This window comes from Pongo pygmaeus, chromosome 10 (assembly GCF_028885625.2).
Source record: "Pongo pygmaeus isolate AG05252 chromosome 10, NHGRI_mPonPyg2-v2.0_pri, whole genome shotgun sequence".
Lineage (NCBI taxonomy): Eukaryota > Metazoa > Chordata > Mammalia > Primates > Hominidae > Pongo > Pongo pygmaeus.
The window spans coordinates 44,921,551-44,944,324 of record NC_072383.2 but is presented as its reverse complement, the minus strand read 5'-3'; the positions used below and the strand labels follow the sequence as shown (position 1 = coordinate 44,944,324).

Genomic DNA, 22,774 nt, shown 5'->3' with positions numbered 1-22,774 from the left:
AGTGATGTGAACCATTTTTTCATATATTTCTTGGCCTCTTGTATATCTTCCTTTGAGAAGTGTCTGTTAATGTCTTTTTTAATGCTGTTGTTTTTTGCTTGTTCAATGGTTTAAGTTCCTTATAGATTCTCTGTATTAGATTAGACCTTTGTTGGATGCATAGTTTGTGAATATTTTCTCCCATTCTGTAGGTTGTATGTTTACTATGTTGATAGTTTCTTTTGCTGTGCAGAGAAGCTCTTTAGTTTGATTAGGTCTCACTTGTCATTTTTTTTGGTTGTTGTTGCAATTGCTTTTGAGGATTTAGTCATAAATTCTTTCCAAAGGCCAGTGTCCAGAATAGTGTTTCCTAGGTTTTCTTCTAGAATTCTTATAGTTTGAGGTCCTACATTTTAATCTTTAATCAAACTTCAGTTAATCTTTGTATATGGTGAAAGGTAGGGGTCCAGTTTCATTGTTCCGCACATGGCAGGCCAGGTATCCCAGCACCATTTATTGCATAGACAGTCTTTCCCCTTTGCTTATTTTTGTTAACTTTGCTGAAGATCAGACGGCTTTAGGTTTGTGGCTGTATTTCAGAGTTCTTCTTCTGTTCCATTGGTCTACATGTGTGTTTTTGTACCAGTACCATGCTGTTTTGGTACCAGTACCATGCTGTTTTGGTTGCTGTAGGCTTATAGTACAGTTTAAAATTGGATAATGTGATGCCTCTGGCTTTGTTCTTTTTGCTTAGGATTTCCTTGGCTATTTGGGCTATTTTTTGGTTCCATATAAATTTTAGAATCGTTTTTGTCTAATTCTGTGAAAGACGACATGGTGGTTTGAAAGGAATAGCACTGAATCTGTAGATTGCTTTGAGCAGTATGGTCATTTTAACAATACTGATTCTTCCAATCCATGAGCATGCAATGTTTTTCTGTTTGTGTCACCTGTGATTTCTTTCAGCAGTGTTTTGTACTTTGCCTTGCAGAGATCTTTCACCTCTTTGGTTAGATGTATTCCTAGGTTTTTTAGGGTTTCTTTGACTATTGTAAATGGGATTGCATTTTTTATTAGGCTGTCAGCCTGAATGTTATTGACATATAGAAATACTACTGGTTTTTGTACATTGATTTTGTATTCTGAAACTTTAGTGAAGTTGTTTCTCAGTTCTAAGAGGTTTTGGTGAAGTCTTTAGGGTTTTCTAGGTGTAGAATTATATTGTTAGTGAGAGAGATAGTTTGACTTCTTTTCCTATTTAGATGCCTTTTATTTCCTTCTCTTGCTTGCTCTGGCTAGAACCTCCAGTACTATGCTGAAAAGGAGTGGTGAGAGTAGACATCCTTATTCTCAAGGGGAATGCTTCTAGCTTTTGCCTGTTCAGTATGATATTCACTTTGGGTTTGTCATAGATGGCTCTTGTTATTTTGAGGTATGTCCTTTCTATGCCTTGTTTGTTGATGGTTTTTATTATGAAGGGATGTTGAATTTTACCAAAAGACTTTTCTGCATCTATTGAGATGATCATATGGTTTTTTTTTAATTCTGTTTATGTGGTAAATCACATTCATTGATTTGTGTATGTTGAACAAAACTTGCATGCCAGTAATAAAGTCTACTTGATTGTGGTAAATTAACTTTTTGATGTGCTGCTAGATTCCATTTGCTAGTATTTTGTTGAAGATTTTTGCATCTCTGCTCATCAGGGGTATTGGCCTGTAGTTTTGCTTTTGTGTGTGCCTTTGCCAGATTTTAGTATCAGGGTGATGCTGGCTTTGTAGAATGAGTTAGGAAGGAGTCTCTCCTCATTGACTTTTTCTAATAGAATTGGTATCAGCTCTTCTTTGTAAGTCTAGTAGAATTCAACTGTGAATCCATTTGGTCTGGGGCTTTTTTTGGTTCATAGATTTTTTTATGACTGATTCAATTATGGAACTTAATATTGTTCTGTTCAGAGTTTTAATTTTCTCCTGATTCAATCTTGGGAGATTGTGTGTTTCCAGGAATTGTTCCATTTCCTCCAGATTTTCTACTTTGTATACATAGAGGTGTTAATAATAGTCTCTGAGGATCTTCTGTATTTCTGTGGGATTGGTTGTTATGTCACCTCTGTCTTTTCTTATTGTTCTTATTTGGACCTTCTCTTTATCTTTGTTAATCTGGCTAGCAGTATATCAATCTTGTTTACGCTGTCAAAGAGCCACCTTTTGGTTTTGTTGATTCTTTGTGTGGATTTTTGGGTCTCAATTTTGTTCAGTTCTGTTCTGCCTTCCTGTCTTTCTCCCTTCTTTACTTTTCCTCCCTCCCCCTCTCTTTCTCTCTCTTTTTCTTTCTTTCTTCCCTCCCCTTCCCTCCCTTCTCTCTTTTTCTTTCTTCCATCCTTTCTCTCTTTTTCTCTTTTTTTCTTTCTCTTTCTTTTTCTTTCTTTTCTTTCTTTTTCTTTCTCTTTCTTTTTCCTTCTTTCTTTCTTCTTTCTTTCTTTCCTCTTTCTTTTTTCTTTCAACAGGGTCTTGCTCTGTTATCCAGGCTGGAGGGGAGTAGCATGATCATACCTCACTGCAGCCTTGAACTCCTGGGCTCAAGCAATCCTCCCACCTCAGCCTTGCAAGTAGCTGGGACTACAGGCACACACATCATGCCTGGCTAATATTTATTTTTGTTTTTACTTTGGTAGAGACGGGGTTTTGCAGTGTTGCCCTGTGGAGTCTTACCACCTTGCCCAGGCTGGTCTCAAACTCCTGGACTTAATCATTTTTCCACTTTAGCCTCCCAAACTGCTGGGATTACAGGCATGAGCCAACATGCCCAGTCCTAGTTATTTCTTTTCTTGTGCTAGCTTTAGAGTTGTTTTTTCTTGTCTTTCTAGCTCCTCTAAGTGTGATGCTAGATTCTTAATTTGAGACCTCTCTATCTTTTGAGTTAGGCATTTAGGGCTATTAACTGTCTTGTTGACACTACTTTTGTTTCATCCCAGAGATTTTGGTATGTTGCATCTCTGTTTTCATTTATTTCAAAAAATTTTTTTATTCTTGCCTTAAATTCATTGTTTAGAAGCCAATCCAGTACAAATTGTTTAATTTCCATGTAATCATGTGGTTTTGAAAGATCATCTTGGTATTGATTTCTGTTTTTATTCCAGTGTGGTCCAAGAATATGATCAGTATTATTTTGAATTTTTTTGAATTTATTAAGACTTGGTTTATAGTTGAGCATGTGGTTGTTCTTGGAGTGTGTTCATACGCAGGTGAGAAGACTATATTCTGCTGTCAGTGGGTGGAGTATTCTACAGATGTCTATTAGGTACAATTGGTCAAGTGTTGAATTTAAGTCCAGAATTTCTGTGTTAGTTTTCTGCCTCAGTGATCTGTCTAACACTATCAATGAGGTTTATGGTAGTGGAGGTGATAATTCTTATAAAATAGATGATAAAGGTGATAAAGAGGTTGCTCAAAAAACTCTGAGAAGTCAAATTCTCAGCATAAGAATGAAGAGACCTGAGATAAGCTGAGAAAAATTATAATAGTTTTGATGAATCCTTAGAGTGTATTGTTCTGATTCATGATCTTCCAGCATTAGTGCCCATCAGCCTGGTGGCCCTCAGCAAGTCTGCTACTTCCTGTTAAAGCAGCAGTGGTGTGATTACTACTAACAGTATTACTAGTTTTTATTATGATGACAATGCTAGAACCCATCAGCTGCTGTGTTAAGGGCTTTATATACATCATCATTTCAAATTCTGACAACTTTCTTGTGACTATCATCACTCCTGTTTAATAGAACACAATGATGAAGCCCAAAGAGGTTAAACAGTGGGCCCACATTTTCCAGTACAGACCAATAGAGCTGAGTTGAAGTCTTGGGGGGTGGTTGATCAAGAAAGGAAGCCACCGTATCCTACATGACACTGGCCTTGTATGGAAGTACCCAACAGTGATGTGAAGGCCTTTCTCCTCTCCCAGTCTCCTTCCAGACTTACGCTTTCATCACTTAAAACTCTATTTTTTTACATTGCCAAATTCTCTTCATTCTGACAGAGGAAGCATATTTAGCTATGATCAATCTGTTCTCATTAAATCTTTAGTGATGCTGAGGAAAGCAAAAAACCACTTGAAGCAGACATCAGGGACCTGGGCATCTAAACAGGCTTTATTTCTTACTAGCTTTGTCATCTGAGGCCACATGGTTTCCCCTTCTCACATTTCGGTTTCCTCATCGGGAAGCAGGAATAAATGTTTTCTTTGCAGTGTAGTTGTGAAGTACCATTGATTCAATGGATCTAAAATTCTTTGTAAAAAGTAAATTCTCATAAAAAGACAAAATATTCTTTGTTCTTGGGTTAAAAGATTATTTTTAGTTTGTTATAACCAAGTCAATACTAGTACACATCATTATTATCCTCATACATGAAAATAAGAAAAAAATCCACAGTCTCTTCATGCAGAAATAGCAGTTAACACTTTAGTGTAGATCCTCCCAGAACTTTTATTAAAATGAAAAATACTCAGCCAGGTGCAGTGGCTCAGGCCTGTAATCCCAGCACTTTGGGAGGCTGAGGCGGGTGGATCACGAGGTCAGGAGATCGAGACCTTCCTGGCTAACACAGTGAAACCCCGTCTCCACTAAAAATACAAAAAAATTAGCTGGGCGTGGTGGTGGTCACCTGTAGTCCCAGGTACTCGGGAGGCTGAGGCCAGAGAATGGAGTGAACCTAGGAGGTGGAGCTTGCAGTGAGCCGAGATCATGCCACTGCACAACAGCCTGGGTGACAGGGCGAAACTCCGTCTCAAAAAAAAAGAAAAAAGAAAAAAGAAAAAAGAAAAAGAAAAATACTCTTGCTAGTGTAATTATAATTTTGTAAAAACCAGTTGTTTTTGATGCTGTGCTGTTCTATGCTGACAAGATGGAGAAAGGAAAGAGATTGAGGGCAGTAGTTTGACCAGGTAGGAGAAGGGGCTAAAGAGGAACATTTACTCAGAAGCCACCAGACTAGTAGCTAGTTGGGTAATCAGTTAAAGCAGTTAGTCAGTTAGAGCAAAGAAACACTAAAAATGGAAAACATTTCTAACATTTTACTAAAGTAAAACATATAAATAATCTTTCATTTGACAGTATTTTGAAGGGACAAGGCCTCTTTTAAGACATGTGACATCTAATAGGAGTCGTGTGTAGTCGTTTAAAAAGTCAGTGGTTTTCAGTCCTAACAGCTTTAAAGTAGAGCCAGAACTGAAGGACAGTTGGGGAACAATCTGAGTTCAGAATTATTCTAGATTTAACAAAATTTTTCAATTATTTTACACTTGCCTCACCTGCATGAAACTCTAAGATTGTTTTGTATTTGCTTTGTTTTCTAAGCAACTTGTCTTTACTGTTTATGGAAAGCATTCAGTTTGGATTTTGGACAACAGCAATTCTTTCCCTCACTCATATTTCATTGCTTTACATAATTACAAAAACAAGTGCAACTGGCAAAACCAGCTTGTGGACAAACATATCTGCCTCTTGGTAAACCTAAACTGTGGAAGCAGAACTGCCCCAGGGACCTTAAAACCTGACTCCCGAAGAAGCAGTCACTTTGCTTTAGGCAGTGCGTGTAACGGAGAGGAAGGCAAGCATGGGAAAAGCCAGTTTTGAGGATTTCTCATACATTGCAAAAACAACTGTGTCCATCAGGACCCTTTTGCTGCAAGTAACAGAAACCCTCACAAAAGCTGGGTTTTAAAAAAAAGGAGATTTATTCAGAGATAAAGCAGTCTTCGTGATTAGTCAGGCATGGTGCCTCATGCCTTTGTAATCCCAGTGCTTTGGGAGGAAGAGAAAGGTGCATCACTTGAGGCCAAGAGTTCTAGACCAGCCTTGGCAACATAGCAAGACCCTGTCTCTACAAAAAAAATTTAAAAAGTAGCTGGGTGTGGTGGCATGAACCTATAGTCCCCTACTTGAGAAGCTGAGGAGGAAAGATCATTTGAGCCCAGAAGTGGGAGGCTGCAGTGAGCTATAATCTCACCACTGCACTCCATCCTAGGTGACAGAGCAAGACCCTGTCTCTTTAAAAAGAAAAAAGAAAAAAGAAAAGAAAGAAAAAGAAAAGAAAAAAAGAAAGGCTAGTTGAATCAGCAGCTTAGCAATGTTACTGGACCCCAGATTATTTCCATTGCTCCACTCTTCATCCGCAGCATCAGCTTCCTCTTATGACTGGGGCCAACAGCTGGATATCTTGTTTCCTTTTCCTCACTGGTAGGAGAAAGAACAGGTGTCCATCTGGAATTAAGTCCTTCCCTTCTGTCTGACCAGTTCAAGTTGGGTCTCATACCTGCCCCTGGACAAATTAATCATCATCATCAAAGGAATGGCATCTGGTGATTGGTTTACAATATCAGCATCCACTTCTGGAGCTGGGGATGAGTTCGGTTTCCCATTCCTGTGAATCTCATGATTTGTGTGAACACCTGAACAAAACCGGATCCTGTGAAGGAAGAAGTGGTGAGGAAAGCATGCTCGGAGAGATGGCTACTTCACATTACTGCCTCTTGCCAGGTCTGTTTCCTCAGATGCCAGGATTGTACATTCCCAAGCCATCTTGGTCAACACGGTATCATCCACCTACTCTGCAAAGGGAGAAACTAGTCTTCCTTTAATTCGGGGTCACAAATATTGATGGGTTCTCCCAGGGCCTGGAGCCCCGCCCACACTTCTCGGGGTTATTCCCTGGCCCATCCTTCAAGGAAGCATTTTATAGCTGCTCTCCCTTCAAAGCTCCAACACCTGCTCCCCCTCTCTCATAGTCTAGCTGATGTCTTCCTCTCAAACTTCACAAAGAAGCTTCAAGCTGCAGGCTAGACCTTCCCTTCATCAACTGTACCCTGCAGCTGTCTCTGCCCACATGCTCTTTCCTAGGCCTCAGTGGGGGACTTAGCTGCTCTCTCAGGCCAACCTTACCATCCGCTAGCTCCTGGACCCCAGCCCCTCTCACCTTCTCAGGACCTTTTCAGGCTGACTCTGCATCCAATCCCTCTCTCTCTAACTCCAAAGGTGCCGGAATCTTGCATCTTAAAAACCAAGTGAACCAAAGCCAAAAAAAACTCTTCCCTGACCTTCTCCCTCCTGTTACAATCTTGTTTTTCCATACAACAGATCTTTAAAGTGCTGTTTAGAGGCACTGTCTCCACTTTCTCAGTTCTCATTCTCTCAATTCACTGTCATTGAGCTTTTGAACCCATCACTCCCCAAAACGGTTCTAATCAATGTGATTAATGACTTCTTTTGCCAAATCTGGTCACTTGTTGCTTATCTGACCCTATCCTTTAGCACTTTCTTCAACCTCTCACTTTCTCCTCCAGCTTCTATAGCACACCCTCTCCTAGGTGGATTTCCTTCCCCAGTCACTTGCTGTTCCTCCATCTCCTCTCTTTGAGGACGGCCAAGATTGATTTGGGACCTTATTCTTTTCCCCTTCCCTCCCCTCCACTTCTCTTTCTTTTCCTCTCCCCATCCTCTTTCAATATTCATGTGGCCCAGCTTATCTGTTCAACTCCCTGTTTAAAGTCATTCCTTGCTGATGATTGGCAGGTTTACAGTTCCAATCCTGATCTGTCCACTAAGCTTCAGGCTTGTAGAGGCAGCTGGTTGCCTCTATGCTCTGCTTAAACGTCTAATAGCATCTCCACCTCACATGCCCCAGACAGAACTTTGGGTTCCTTCTACCTCTGTCCCTCAAACTCACTTCTCCTCTAGTCTCTCTATGAACTTAGGAAATGACACCACCATCTACTACACTGTGGCTCCAGTCTCACACAGGAATCAGTCTCGATTCCTCTTGTCCCGTGCTACTCCCTTCATATACTCCATCAGTGAGTCCTGTCATCTTCCCCAAGACAGCCTCAATTCATCCTCTTTTCTTTATCTCTAGCTCTAAGCCGCAATCATCTCACGGAACTACTGTGAGAACCTGGTACAATTTCTATTCTGCACAGAGACCAGAGTAATCCACAAATATTAAGTCAGATCATCTCACTCCCTTTTGTAAAAACCCTTTTGTGGCTTCCTGTTGTGGGCAGAACAAAATCAAGACAGCTTATCATGGCCTAAGAGGACTTACCAGAGCTGGTCATGACCCCTTCTGACCTCATTTGGTGAAACTGGGCCCAGGGCACACTGACCCTCTGCCTGTGAAAACGCAGACTCATGCCCACCCACTGTCTTTCAAGTTTCTCTGCTCCTGATTTTTACAAGATTTTATCTTTCTCATTATTAAGGTTTCAGCCTAAAGGTCACCTCCTCAGAGGTCTTCCCTGACCACCCAGTCTAAATTAGCTCCTTGACCCCATCACTCCCTACTCTTAATTTTGTTCTACTTTTGTTCTAGAACTTAACACTATTTTGATTATCTTCCCATCCATTTCTAGTCTGTAACCACCAGGGAGGAAGAATACTTTATCTTGTTTACTATTGTTAAATGAAATTTATGGGAGACTATTGTTTTGGACTGGGCTCCTGAACTAGGCCCAGCAGACCAGAATGGAGTCATTCATGTCAAATGCCACATAATCAAACTGAACTCTGAAATAGGCCAGCTTTCTAATTAAAAAAAATAGAGAGCGAATGAGATTCACAGCAACTAATCAAAAGGGGAGCAGCTTACCTTGAGATGGTATGACCAGGAAGTCCCTTCTGCTTTAACACTATCAGGGTACTAACCTTGAAACAAACCATCTGCTCTTGGTTCTCTGTTTCTGTTTTCTTCAGCCCTTTTCTGCCTATAAAGCCAGCCTCCTGTGCTCAGCTCACTGGAAAACCCATTTTATTTTATAGGATGAGATGTTGCCTGATTCTAGAATCATTAATAAAAGCCAATTAGATCTTTATACTAAATTTCTTGTAATTTTGTTTTTTGACACTATGGTGGTCTCAGCACCTAGAACAATAATAGAAGCAAATAGCAATAATAATTTAATGAATAATTCTGTTTGCCTGACTTACATCCCACTTTCAGAAAGGAATAACCTCCTGGGAGTAGTCAGCAGAGGTCCCAGGACAAGTAGCCATGGGAGTTGCCTAATCTTCTTTCACTCACCACTCAAATCACTTAGCAAATATTAATTGTCAGGTTGTGGGCTAAATACTGGAGGAACCCAGATGAAGAAATCACAGTTTTTGTCATTTCAAGAACTCACAGACTGGTGGGTGGTGGCAGACTAAGAGGGTAGAAAGTTACAGTGTTGCCGTTTGATAAATACAATAGGAAAGGGAAGCACAGGCTCCTATTGCAGCTCACAGAAGGAGCACCTAACTCACATGAGGTCAAGGAAAGCTTCCTGGAAGAAGTGATACTTCAAGCAAGTCTTAAGGGCAAGTAGAAGCAGTGGGTGAAGAAGGGGTGGGAAGTGGGAAGGAACGCTCTAGGGAAGGGAGAAACAGAGGCACAGAGGATGGGCAGCTGCAGGGGAAGTGGAAGGTGACCAGGAGGTGGCATGGAAACAATGTGGACAGCTCAGTAGAGACCATATCATGAACAGCCTTGTTACAACAACAAAAATAAGAACAGTGTCTAACGTTTACTGAGGACTTACCATGTAACACGCACTGAGTTAAGCATATCACCTGTGTTTTCTCAATTAATCCCTGCTACAACCCCAAGTATGCTTTATTACCATGCACATTTTATTGAAGGGGAATGTGAAGATGTTACTGGAAAGGGATCTCGGTCCAGAACCCAAGAGAGAGTTGTTGGATCTCATGCAAGAAAGAATTCCAGGCGTGTCCATAGAGCAAAGTGAAAGCAAGTTTATTAGGAAAGTAAAGGAATAAAAGAATGGCTACTCCATAGGCAGAGCAACCCTGAGGGATGCTGGTTGCCCATTTTTATGGTTATTTCTTGATTATACGCTAAACAAAGGGTGGATTATTCATGAGTTTTCTGGGAAAGAAGTAGGCAGTTCTAGGAACAGAGGGTTGCACCCGTTTTTAGATGCTATAGGGTAACTTCCTGACATTGCCATGGCATTTGTAAACTGTCATGGCGCTGGTGGGAGTGTAACGGTGTGGATGACCACAGGTCATTCTCATTGTCATCTTGGTTTGGGTGGGTTTTGTCTGGCTTCTTTACTGCAACCTGTTTTATCAGCAAGGTCTTTATGACCTTGTGTATCTTGTGCCGACCTCCTACTTCTTCCTGTGGCTTAGAATGCCTTAACCTCCTGGTAATGCAGCCCAGTAGGTCTCAGCCGTATTTTACCCATCCCCTATTCAAGATGGAGTCCTCTGGTTCAAACGCCTCTGGCAGAGCCACTTTACTGAGGACACATAGTAAGGGGTAGAGTCAGCAGTGAAGCATATTACAAGTGCTTTGAAACTCAAGCCCTGAGTCTCTTGTGTGATTTCTTAATTTCACTCTCTGATCCTTAGTTTCCTCGTTGGTAGAATGGGACTGGCCATAGTGCCCCTGCTACATGGAGTCTGTGGGATTCAATGAGAAGATTCCTGGCCAGGCGTGGCTCATGCCTACAATCCCAGCACTTTGGGAGGCCAAGGTGGGTGGATCACTTGAGGTCAGGAGTTTGAGACCAGCCTGGCCAACACGGTGAAATGCTGTCTCTACTAAAATACAAAAATTAGCTGGGCGTGGTGGTGCACGCCTGTAATCCCAACTACTCGGGAGGCTGAGGTAACAGAATCACTTGAACCCAGGAGGCTGAGGTTGCAGTGAGCTGAGATTATGCCACTGCACTCCAGCCTGGGCAACAGAGCAAGACTCTGCCAGGAAAAAAAAAGAGAGAGAAAAGATGCGTGTAAAAGGGCTGAGTACTGAATCCAACTCAGTCACTACTCAGTAAATGTCAGCTACTACTACTATTATTACTGAATTTCTTTTTGGAATGTTGATAGAGAACCATTACCACTTAAACCTGGGGAATTTTTCCTTGCTGTGGAAACAGGACTTGACTTTCTAAAGATTGTGCTCCCCTCTCACAATGATTGGTGACTTCGTTTACTCATTTATAACATGTTCTGAACATCCACAACTTTGGTCCGTTTTTTTTGTATATGCAAATTTTTTGAGATATAGATTGAATGGTAGAAATGGAGAATTAATATTTGCATGAAAGGATTAATAGTTTAAAATCTTGTTTTTAACCATAAAGCAATACATTCATAAGCTGTAAAACTTACAAATGGGTATGAAATGTAAACGCCTACCTCCTTACTTACAAATCCATATTTAATGTAATTATAGGTGAAGATAATCATAGCTATTATTCCTTTTTTCTCAGAAATTTGTATGTATATACATACATGTATATAAATATATGTATAAACGTGATTCTAGGAATTTTCACTTATAATGATATTGTATTCTACCTTTTTTCCTACTTAAAACAGTTTAGTTTGGATACTTTTCACATCAAGACATAGAAATGCATTGGTTCTTTGGAACAGCTATGTAATATCCCATTTTACAGAGCCACTATAGTTTATTTAATCCTCTCTTGATGGGCATTTACTTTTTTTTTTTTTTTTACTGTTACAAATAATAGTATCATGCTACTCCTATACAGTATATATTTGCCTCCTTGTGCAAGTGTTTCCTTGGGAAAAATTCCTGAAAGGAGAATTGCTGAGTTTAAGAGAATGTGCTTGTTAAATTTTAATAGTTATTGCCAAATTGCTTTCCAAAAAGTTGTAGCAATTTACATTCCATTAATAATACATGAGCGGTCCTGTTTCCCACACTCTTGAGTAAGATCAACATTTTACAGTAGTCCTCCTTTATCCATGGGATTATACCATGCTACACAATTTAAAATGTATAAGTTGTTTGTTTCTGGAATTTTCCATTTAATATTTTGTTTTCTAAAGTTTTAGTTACCCCTGGTCACCTGCAGTCTGAAAATACGAAATGGAAAATTCCAGACTGTGGCTGACCAGAGGTAACTGAAACCTCAGAAAGTAAAACCATAGAATGGGGTTGGGTGGGGTTGGTGCAAGCTCCAGTATTTTTGCGAAATACACAAAGTGAAAAACAGTATCTTGTTTTAACTTACATTTCCTTGATTTTTTTAGATAGCTAAAAATGTTATGTGTTTATTGGCTGTTTGCTTTGTTTTTGTTGCAAACTTATTTTTCTATTGAATTGTTCAGTTTTCTGTTGCTGATTTTTTAATTGCTTTGTATATAAAAGAAATTAACCCTCTTCCTGTTATATAAATTGCAGACATTTTTTTTCTATCCTGTGGTTTATCTCTTGACTTTGTTTATGGTATTCTAGTCTTGAAAAAGTTTTAACTTTTATATAAGTAAATTTATCAATCTTATCTTTTATGTCTGTCACTTTTCCCCAGTTGAAAATCATGAGAAAAAGACCAATGATTTTTCCAGTATTGTTATGGTTTCATATTTCACATTCAAGTTATTGATCCACATAGAATTTATTTGGGCATAAGATACTTCTGCACTTTTTCCCCCAATGGCATGTTCATCACAACATTTCTGAATTATTCATATTCTCCCATTAATTTTAAAATACCACCTTATTTATATTTTATTTTATTTTATTTTTTTGAGACAAAGTCTCACTCTGTCACCCAGGCTGGAGTGCAGCAGCACAATCATGGCTTACTGCAGACTTGACTTCCAGGGCTCAAGTAATCCTGCCACCTTAGCCTCCCAAGCAGCTGTGACTATGGGCATGGACCAGCACACCCAGCTAATTTTTATATTTTTTATAGAGACAGGGTTTTGCAATGTCGCTCAGGCTGGTCTCGAACTCCTGAGCTCAAGTGATATACCCACCTCAGCCTCCCAAAGTGCTGGGATTACAGGCCTGAGCCACTGCACATGGCCTTATATTAATACTTTAAGTTCTTAAAGGTACTTGGGTCTGTTTCTGGGGTCTTTATTCTCCATTAACAGCTTTCTTATTTCTTATAATTTCTCTACCTATAAAATATCTTAATATTGGATAAAACTGGTTCTTCATTATTTCATTTACAGTTGTAATGGCTATTCTCACTCCTCTATTATTCTACAAGAGCTTTATAACATTTTGTCAGTCTCCAAAAAAGTCCTATTGGTATTTTGATTGGAATTACAATTGTTTCAGGGAAAAGAAACTATATTGTTTCATTCACTCCTATCTTTTGGGTTCCTGTATTAATCAGGATAGGATGGACTGTTGCAAGAATAATTAAATTTTCAAATCCCAGGGTATTATTTCAACAAAATTTTGTTTCTCACTCATGTAAATTGCTGTGCAATTGGGCCACTCTCCAGGGCAGGGGTCCTCACTTTAGGGGCCCCACTGTCCAGGCTGTTTTGATCTTACAGCTCTGCTCTCTCAACATGCTGAGGACAACGGAAGAGATAACTTCCAGTCCTGTCTAGTTAGGTGGAGCGGTAAAACCAATCCTGGTCAATGGACTTTGAGTAGCAGTAATATGTCTCACTTCAGGATCAAAGCTTAGAAAAGCAGGTGTGAATTCTCCCTGTGATCTTTTCCTTTGCTGGTCAATTTCGAAGGCCATGACTTGAGATGACAGAACCAATGACAGAAACCTTTTCAATAACTGAGCCACTTCATCACACAGGGCAGTTGCCCAGGGAACTCACCTGACTCACATCAGACCCACACCTTTATTGTATTAAGGCCACTGAGATTCCAGGGGAAAGTTGCTACTGCAATGTGAAAAAACTTATCCTGACTGGAAAAAAAAAAATGCTGGGGCCAGTAGTGGTAAGCTGTTGAAAAAAAATTAAAATACTGGCTTAGCAGTCAGCTGATGACAGAGAGGAAACTGATATCAGATGCTGGGAAGAAGGTAACACATTTGGTAAAGATTTTGCTTGTGATTACCTTCCAAGACCATTCACCTGTTGAACTTATAGTTCAGAGGAAAGTTAGTGCTGCTATTATATATGTGGTTGCTCCTGGTTGTGTTTGGCAAAGTACTGGGAGGGAAGAGAGAGAGAGAGAGAAAGAGAGAGAGAGAAGCAACTCCGGAAAGAAATGACCAGTTTATAATGAATGATAAAAGGGAATAAAGATAATCCAAAAATTTGGAGTCTTATAAATTTGAAACAGCCAACTGCTTTTAGATCCAGAATCTGAAGAGTTTAAAGGCTTTGAGTAAAAAGTGCTAGGAAAAAAGAAAAAATTAAAAAAAAATGTATACGTACACACACACACACACATACACATAGATACATACATACATACTTGTGTGTGTATCAGTTGATTAAATGCCTCAGGGCAAAGGTTAGATTAACTATTACAACTTGTTAAAACTTTAGAGGGTTAAAATTACTTAAATCAAGGTACTGGCCACGGAGGTGTGGGGGAAAGGCAGAGGGAGGATGTTTTGAGGACAAGAAAGCACAAGAATGAAGCAGAAATAAAAGAAGTCCCTCAAAGAGAATTCTAAATATGGTTATTTGCTCATGGAAATGTCTGGAAGCAGATAGATGGGGCCTCCTGGTTTTTGAGGGAGTCGTTCAGTAGTACAAAGAAACTGTAAGCCTGGTCTAAAAAGCCTGAGGCACCACCCTAATTCAGGGCAGGACGTGGAAAGCTGTGTAGCTCAATACTTCAAGTGTGACCAAGGCAGGTAATGAAACAGAAAGAACTTCCTAGAGGGTGGAGCCAATGAGCTCTGAGAACTGCCCCACACCCTGGGAGAATGGGCCCTGGAAGTCAAGTTTGTACCTGTGGCCGTGTCCCCCAGCAGAGTTGTTTGAACCCACATTGGGCAGTTGTCCTAAGTTTGACTAATCAGATTCTCTCAGAACTTTGTAACTGAGACTGAGATGTTCCTGTTTCTTTGAGAAGTTTGCTTGTTCTGAGGTAATAAGAACTGAGGACTTTATGGGAGTGGCCATCTTTTACCTGTCAAGTGTGCCGAGAATGCTGTAGAGAAAACTGGTCTTTTCTGTAGAGAAGAGAAAAGAATGCTTCTTGTGGAGAAGACATGAGAAACCATATTTATGGGGGCAAGGCGCGGGAGATGGGGCAGGGAAGAGGGAGAGAGACACAGAGATTTGAAACATGATTCTGTCTGTTCCTGAGAGCTTTCTAGTCTCCTGGCTCCCCCAGGGTCAAGCTCCTGTAAGGACCAGCTGTACTCCTACGAGTTCCAGGAGGCACCCATGTATCATTACAGTCCATCTCCTTTTCTTGTTTAAGTTTGTTTGGGTTGGTTTCTCTTGCTTAAAATCGAAAGACCCTTGACTGAGGAAGTGCCTGTATCTTATCACTGCAAAACATCTCCAGGAAGGAACCTCCCCTTCCTTCCTGCTGTGTACGTTGTGGTCACAGCACGACAGTGAGATTTCTCAGTAATCCCTGATTTCAGAGTAATTACAGGGGAAAAGGAGTAGCTGAAAAATTGGCTCATGCTTCCATCTCCATCTAGACTGCCCAGTGTTAAGGATGACCTCTTTAATAACAACACTGAGAACAGCGACAATAATATGAAAAGAAAACATAATGATTCCTATTGTCCTTAATTTCATAATCAGGCTAAGGAAGAGGAGGAACATCTACTCTTTATTTCCTTTATCAATTCACTCTCCTGCTCTCTGGAAAGGTTGTTTTCTACCTTCTCCTTCTCCTACTTGCAGCGTCCCTTCTCTTTTCCTCACTCTCAGCTGATGAACTTATTTTTTATTCCACTTAGGAAAAAAGAATAACTAGGAGATAATTTTCTTATCCTTCCAGCACCAAATCTACCAAACTACCAGCAAGGTACCCATTTACTTGGCCCTCCCTCCTGTTCCTATCAGTGCTTAAAGTTCTATCAAAGCCCAATAGAACTTCCTGAGATGATAGAAATATTCTGTACCTGTGTCTCCTCAATGCAAAGCCAAGAGCCACACATGACTATTGAGTGATTGGAACATGGCCAGTGAAATTGAGGAACTGAATTTTACATTTCATTTAATTTCAATTAATTTAAATGCATATAGCCATATGTGGCTAGTGGCTGCTGTGTAGGACAGCTGAGGTATACAGAAGTATTTTGAGGAGTTTTGCTATAAAGGAACAGAAAATGGGGTGGATAGTAACAGAGGGGTGGGGGTCAAAGCAACAGCACTTAAAAAAAAAGTTAAATAACATTTTAGCATGCTGGTAGGAAGGATTCATAGAACAGACAAAAAGATTATGCAGGAGAGAAAGAAGCGTCAATTGCATGTCTCAAAAGAAAGCATACACATAGCCAATAAGTGCATGAAAAATGCTCAACATCACTGATCATTAGAGAAATGAAATCAAAACCACAATGACATACCATTTCACACCAGTCAGAATGGCTACTATTAAAAAATCAAAAAATAACAGATGCTGGTGCGATTGCAGAGAAAAGGTAATGCCTATATACTGCTGGTGGGAATGTAAATTAGTTCAGCCACTGTAGAAAACAGTTTGGAGGTTTCTCAAAGAATTCAGAACTACCATTCGATCTAGTCCCATTGCTAGGTATATATCCAAAAGGAATATAAATTTTTCTACCGGAAAGACATATACACCCATATGTTCACTGCAGCACTATTTACAATAGCAAAGACATGGAATCAACCTAGGTGCCCATCAATGATGGACTGTATAAAGAAAATGTTGTACATATACACCATGGAATACTATGCAGCCATAAAAAAGAATGAGATCATGTCTTTTGCAGCAACAGGGATGCAGCTGGAGGTCATTATCCTAAGCAAATTAATGCAGGAACAGAAAACCAAATACCACACATTCTTACTTATAAGTGGGAGCAAAACATTACGTACACATGGACACAAAGAAAAGAACAATAGACACTGGGACCTAACTGAGGCGGGAGGATGGGAAGAGGGCGAAGGTAAAAAACCAACCTGTCATGTACTGTGCTAACTACCTGGGTGACAAAATCTTTTGTACACCAAATCCCAGTGACATGCAATTTAGCTGTGTAACAAACCTACACATGTATCACAGAGCCTAAAATAAAAATTGAGAAAGTAAAATAAATAAATTAATTAAAACGCTTAGAAACAAACAAAAAATAAAAATAGAAGAAGAAGAAAGAAGGCTCAATTATAAAAGGAAAGTTGATTCTAGATAGGAGCAGGCCATTGTATATAGATGCACTGTCTAATATAACAGCCATTAGCCATATGTGGCTATTTAAATGTAAATTGATTTAAATTTAATAAACTTCTAAATTTAATTCCCCAGTCACACTAGTCACATTTCAAGGGGCTATCATATTGGATGTAATTTCCATCATTGAAGAAAGTTCTTTTGGACGGTGTTGCTGTATACTTTCTGTCTTCATTTTATATCATCATTCCATGTTTTGAAAAAAGTTTTAAACTTTTAAATCAAATTTATATAGGTGCATAGATTAGAGAGCCAAAAGGTGCTGCAATTGACAACTTTTTGTTCCTTCTCCCTATTTTTCGCTTCCCAAGTAATTGTGATCAAGTCTTTTTTTTTTTTTTTTTTTTTTAGACGAAGTCTGGCTCTGTCACCCAGGCTGGAGTGCAGTGGCGCGATCTCAGCTCACGGCAAGCTCTGCCTCCCGGGTTCACGCTGTTCTCCTGCCTCAGCCTCCCAAGTAGCTTGGGACTACAGGCGCCGGCCACCACACCCGGCTAATTTTTTTTTTTTTTTTTTTGTATTTTTAGTAGAGACGGGGTTTCACCGTGTTGGCCAAGATGGTCTTCATCTCCTGACCTCGTGATCCGCCCGCCTCGGCCTCCCAAAGTGCCGGGATTACAGGCGTGAGCCACTGCGCCCAGCATCAAGTCTTTAAAAAAATTATGGCTATAATTCTAAATAATTTTCTTGTATTGCTTCTTCTCGATTGTTTTCCAAGTTTGGACATGATCCTGACTTCTTTAAGGAATGCATGGATTCAGCACTCCCCACACCCCTTCCTAGTCACATCTGCACACACATGTACACTTCCAGTTCCCCATCTCCCCATAGAGTCAAAGTATTTTTATGGTTAGATCAGTATTCAGTGCTTTCATTATTATGAAAAAGTGACTACTTGCAACCAAGCCATGTGATAAATCATGGTTACTTTTTATTTAAGATCTTTTGATGTTCCCTAAAGTTAATACTCTTTTTTAAAAATTTGCTTAGCTATGTAAGCATTTATCAGCAATTTGACCCCAGTCTTCTTCAGAAGTATGTATGTTCTTTCCATGTGTTCAAATATATCAATTTCATCTTTTTGGAGCCATGTTTTCTGGAGACTTGCTTCAATCTGCTCAGGTTGCTCTCTCAGGCTGCTGCACGGTTGGCACCCTGGGATCCCTGTCACTTACATCCTGCAATTCCCGTCCCTTCTTTCTTGAGTGGGAGCCACTGTTGGTGGGACACGTCATCCTCTTTCTTGACATACTCCTTCATCGTGCTACTGCTCCAGCAGTAACTATAAAAAGCAAATGTTTGAGGACTAGCAATGTCTGAAAACGCCTTTAGCCTGTCTTCACACTTAGGACTTTGTGTATATAAATTCTAAGGCAGAAATAATTTTCTCTCAAATTATAAAAGCATTGTTTTACATTAGCTTCCAGTTTCCACTGTTGTTAAAAAATCCAAATCTATTCTTACTCTTGATCCTTTGTATATGACCTATTCTTTCATCTCTTTTGGCTTGATATTATGACATTTTATAATGGGACGACTTATTATGGGTCTATTTTCATTCATTATGCTGGGCTTTTGGTAGCCTTTTTTGTTTTGTTTTTGAGACGGAGTCTGCTTCTGTCTCCCAGGCTGCAATGCAATGGCGCGATCTCAGCTCACTGCAACCTCTGTCTCCTGGGTTCAAGTGATTCTCCTGACTCAGCCTTGCAAGTAGCTGGGATTACAAGCACCCGCCACCACACCCAGCTAACTTTTTGTATTTTTAATAGAGACAGAGTTTCACCATGTTGGCCAGACTGGTCTCGAACTCCTGACCTCAGGCTATCCACCTGCCTCGGCCTCCCGAAGTGCTGGGATTATAGGCATGAGCTGTTGCATCCGGCCGGTGGGCCTTTTTGATCTAGAAATTCCTGTCATTCCACTTTGGGAAATTTCCTTGAATTGTTCCTTTGACTGTTTCTTCATGTATGTTCTTTTGTTGCTGTTCCCTCTTTCTGTAATTCCTATCATTGAGATGTTAGACCTCTTGGACTGATATCTAATTTTCTCTTTTACTTTTCTCTGCTGTTTTCCTTCTCTTAATTTTTTGCTCTACTTTCCTCAATTTACCTTCCAGTCTTTGTATTGAGATTTTTGTTTCAGCTTTTATATTTTTAACTTCCAAAAGCTTCCTTTCATTGCATTAATGTCCCTCCTGGACATTGGGTATCAAATTGCTGATACCCTGATCTGGGTATCAAATTGCTTTTTAAACAGTTCTCAGGCCCACCTACACCCCTCTCTTTTGGTTGAAACTATATTACAGATTCCTGAGCCTTTGGCGTTCTATGGTACCAAATTGCTCCTTGCTTTCCTCAGAGCTGACTAGGAATTCAGCTTTCATAGATCTCAGTCATTTATACTTCTCTAGATGCTTTCCAGTTTCCAAACTGTACATGTTAGAGTGGGGCAGAGGTGTGAGTAAGTCATTACAAATTCCATTTACTGTCATTTAGTCAGGTTTCAGGAGAAGCAGAAGTAAAATCACATGTTAGATCAGCCATCTGTGACCAGAAGCTTCCCCATTCTCACTAGAATGAGCTTCTAATCAAGCTTTCATCCCCTCTCTCAAATCTTCTTTTGCGACTGTGACATATGACCTTCCATTGCCCATTCTCTGGTTAATTCTGTCCTTATCTCACTTGACTTCTTACCAGCATTTGACGTAGTTGATCACTTGCTTCCGGTACCCCACACCATCCTCACTGTTTTCTCCATTTGATTCACTCTCTCTCTCTTCTATTTTTAGAATGTGCTTTTTAAAATTGAGTCGAAATTTACATATTGTGAAATGCATAAATTTTAAGTATGCAGTTCAATCACTTTTGATAAATGCATACACCCATATCCCGCTCCCCTAACAAGACAGCATTTCTATTCTTTTTCTCTTCTATTGGGGATCCTCCTCTTCCTTTTCCTGACTTTTAAATGCTGGAGTTCCCAAGGTCTCAGTCTTCGGGTCTCCTGGGCTTCTTCTGTTTTCTATCTATACTGACTCTCAATATCCAGTCCATTGGCTTTAAATACCATCCAGACTTGTGCTGTCCAACACGGTAGCCACTAGCCACGTGGCTATTAAGTCTGAATCAAGATGTGGTACACATGTAAAATTCATACTGAAGTTCAAAGACTTATAAAAAAAGAATGTAAAACAACACAGTAATATTTTCATATTGACTATATAATAAAATGAGATTTTGGATGTATTAAATTGAATAAAACATTATTAAAATTAATGTTACCTATTTTTTCTACTTTTTAACATATAGCTATTAGAAAACATATGTAACTTGCCTCACATGTCTACTGGTTAGCACTAGTTTAGATATTGATAACTTACAAATTTCTGTCTCCAGCCCCAAACTCTCCTGAACACCGGCCTTCATATCCAAATGCCTACTTGATGCAGACAGAAAAAAGACCAAAATCATGTACTTTGCAGGAACATGGACACAGCTGGAGGCCATTATCCTAAGCAAATTAACACAGGAACAGAAAATCAAATACCGCATGTTCTCACTTATAAGTGGGAGCTAAACATTGGGTATTCATGGACATAAAGATAGCAATGGTAGACAGTGGGGACTACTAGAGGGAGGAAGGAAGAAGGGGAGCAAGGGTTGAATAACTATTGGGTACTGTGAACAATACCTGGGTGATGGGATCATTTGTACCCCAAACCTCAGCATCACATAATATACCCATGTAACAAACCCACACATGTATCCCTGAATCTAAAATAAAAGATGAAATTATAAAAAAAAGTTATATGGAAGTGTGAAATATTGATTACAACTATTTTGAAGCACAAAATATATTGATTATTGTCATGGTTAATACTGAGTGTCAACTTGATTGGATTGAAGGATGCAAAGCACTGATCCTGCATGTGTCTGTGAGGTGTTGCCAAAGGAGATTAACACTTGAGTCAGTGGGCTGGGAAAGGCAGATCCACCCTTAATCTAGGTGGGCACCATCTAATCAGCTGCCAGCATGGCTATAATATAAAGCAGGCAAAAAAAAAAAAAAAAAAAAGAAACGTGAAAAGACTAGACTGGCCTATCCTCCCAGCCTACATCTTTCTGTCATGCTGGACTCTTCCTGCCCTCGAACATTGGACTCCAGGTTCTTCAGCTTTGGGACTTGGACTGGCTTTCCTTGCTCCTCAGCCTGCAGACGGCCTATTGTGGGACCCTGTGATTGTGTGAGTTAATACTTACTAAACTCCCATATATATATATGGGAGTTTATATATCTATCTATCTATCTATCTATCTATATATATATGGGAGTTGATATATATATCTATATATATATATATGGGAGTTTATATATATATATATATATGGGAGTTTATATATATATATGGGAGTTTATATATATATATGAGTTTAGTAAGTACTATATGGGAGTTTAGTAAGTATTAACTCACAAAATGTATATATATTGTACATATATATACATATATATATAATGTAAGTATTAATTCACACATATATATCCCATTAGTTCTGTCCCTCTAGAGAACCCTGACTAATACAATTATAAAAACCAACAAATGCCTACTTGACATACCCACTTGGTTATATAATAGATACCTCAAACTTAACAGCTCTCAAATGGAATTTCATATTTCCCCCTGCCCCAGACTTACTCACCTCAGTAAAAGTCACCACCGTTTTACTCAATTGTTTGGGCCCAAAACTTTGGAATCTTATTGACCACTCCCTTTCTCTCCCTCTCCATGCCCAATCCATCAACGAATACATGTAGAATTAGCAACTTTTCACCTTTGCCCCTACCAGGCCCAAGTAATGGATTGCTTTCTCCAGGACAATGACCATAGCTTCCTGTATGTGTCCCGGCTTCTCCACTTACCTTGTCCTGTCTATTTCTCTGCATAGCAGCCAAATGGATCCTTTTACAAACATTATACAGGTTAAGTCATTCCTGTACTTAAAAATCCCCGCAGCAACTTTTAATCACCATAAAATCCACAATCCTTACCAATGTACAAGGCGCTTCTTGATGTGTCCTCTGTCCACCTCTCCAAATAATTTTCTACCTTTTTTACCTTGTTCAGTGCACGTCACCTATGCTGATCTGTTCATCGTTGCAGTTTCTTTTTTCTTTTCTTTTTTTGAGATGGAGTCTCACTCTGTTGCACAGGCTGGAGTGCAGTGGCACACTCATGACTCTCTGCAGCCTTGACCTCCTGGGCTCAAGTGATCCTTCCACCTCAGCCTCCCAAGTAGCTGAAACTACATTCACAGACTACCATGCCCACCTAATTTTTGTATTTTTTATAGAGACAGGGTTTCGCTGTGTTGTCCAGGCTGGTCTCAAACTCCTGAGCTCAAGTGATCTGCCAGCCTTGGCATCTCAAAGTGCTAGGATTACAGGTGTGTGCCACTGTGCCTGGCCATAAGCTACACATTGTTATACTGAGAAGATCCTCTTGAAAACATATGAGTTACAGTTGGCCCTCTGTATATGACGATTCTGCATCTGCAAATCCAACCAACCATAGATCAAAAATGTCTGAAAAAAATTAAAATGACAATACAACAATAAAAATAATACAAATAAAAAACCAACACAGTGCAACAACTATTTACATAGCATTTACAT

The 22,774-nt window shown here is 39.7% G+C and overlaps 1 long non-coding RNA gene across 1 annotated transcript; it reads right to left on the bottom strand.

Annotated features, from left to right (window-relative positions):
• Positions 1–4,255: 4,255 nt before the first annotated feature.
• Positions 4,256–22,265, bottom strand: LOC129010804 (uncharacterized). Its single transcript, XR_008493059.1, has 4 exons — positions 22,151–22,265; positions 8,674–8,806; positions 6,290–6,442; positions 4,256–6,210 (listed from the first exon to the last, which is right to left on the bottom strand). It is a non-coding gene; the product is annotated as an uncharacterized LOC129010804 (long non-coding RNA).
• Between the last annotated feature and the right edge of the window lie 509 nt (positions 22,266–22,774).